The 1,470-nt window shown below is 34.4% G+C and overlaps 1 long non-coding RNA gene across 1 annotated transcript; it reads right to left on the bottom strand.

Moving 5' to 3' along the window:
• Positions 1 to 682, bottom strand: LOC107590985 (uncharacterized). Its single transcript, XR_001609845.1, has 3 exons — positions 493 to 682; positions 318 to 411; positions 1 to 44 (listed from the first exon to the last, which is right to left on the bottom strand). It is a non-coding gene; the product is annotated as an uncharacterized lncRNA (long non-coding RNA).
• Positions 683 to 1,470: the final 788 nt, after the last annotated feature.

Below are 1,470 nucleotides of genomic sequence, written 5' to 3'. Positions count from 1 at the left end.
TCAAATCCATGAGAGAGGTTCTCAACGCAATCAATAAACCTGACCTGTTTTACCAAAACAGGGTCATTAACATTCAAACTGGTCTCTATATAATTTTTCTCTTTAAACTGAGTGTTTAAACATCCATATCCACATTCATAATGAACGTGTTATCTTACAGGCATATTGAGAATATGGAAATTAATATTCATTAATTGCTAAGCAGAATATATCACTCAACATTCCAAAATAAATCATATTAACAATCAGAAAATATGAAAACAATCTTTACAACATGCATAATGATATGCATAGTAACAAAATACATATAAACTCACCAAATCCCGAGTTTCAGTTTGATAAACACCCGCTTCAGATTCAAAGGAACTTCAAAATCGGCTAGCATCCACGCTTAAATCAGCAATCATCATTCTAAAACGATTTATCATCATCAACCATAAAGTATTATAAAGTTGCTTATAACCATATTAAATGAATTATTACAATATAAACCTTTTTAATCCCTTCTGTATCGCTCTCATCTCGTGTTCAGCGCATCTCTTGCACTTCCGTGAGTCATCTGCTTACGTCATACACAACTCGTGTACGTGTAATACATCACATGTTCTGCACTCAATTATAATACTTATTATTTGTATTTATACATAATTAATTCACAATGCATATTAATAGATCGTTTAACTTTTTTTAATTAAAAGTGTAACTATTAGAATATACAATTATATTATTTATTTTCTTTAGGCACCACATTTAACATGGGTTACAATACCATGTTGTAAAGGCCTCTTCTTGAGTGTAAGCAAAACATGCTGTTTTTGTAGGTGTCTCTTTAAATGCAAATGAACTGCTGCCCCCTCCCCCCACCCACTTTCCAGGAGAGGGCGGAGCCTTTACAGCTTGTGCACCATTTTTTTTTACTACAACAACAAACAAAACACCAGTTTGTTTTTGATTATCCTCTCTGTCGCACTCATGTGGCGTTGCAGTTATTCGTCATCATGTAAAGTGTATTCTTTGCATACATTGTCAGGTTTAACACCTGATACACAGTTTTCTTAGCACACACATATAAAGCGCGTTAACAGAGAGACGGCTCTTTCACATCAGCTGTCAAATACACAGAAGGATGCATTGCAACAACTACTAACGCAACTCGACCAGGCCTTGTCCTGTCTTAGTTTTTTATTTTTATTTTTTTATTTTTGCATAAGCCTTGGGTAGGAATTATGTAAATGAGGGACACTGTGACATGCCCGTTACCGGAAGAAAATTCTGGACTGCGATTGAGGCGTTTCTTCATACTGATATAGAGAATAACTCCCTTTGTGCTTTGTAACTTTGCAGATCTTTTTCATGCACAAACAACAACATTTCATACTGAAGTTGTAAATGTAAAAAAGCATAGGATTCATTTAAAGCTCAGCACATAAATTTGGTCATTTTTTACTCACCTTTGTGTCGTTCCAAAAC

This window comes from Sinocyclocheilus grahami, unplaced genomic scaffold (assembly GCF_001515645.1).
Source record: "Sinocyclocheilus grahami isolate Dianchi unplaced genomic scaffold, SAMN03320097.WGS_v1.1 scaffold135.1, whole genome shotgun sequence".
NCBI lineage: Eukaryota > Metazoa > Chordata > Actinopteri > Cypriniformes > Cyprinidae > Sinocyclocheilus > Sinocyclocheilus grahami.
Note: the sequence above shows the minus strand (reverse complement) of the source record. Positions and strands in the feature narration are given on the sequence as shown.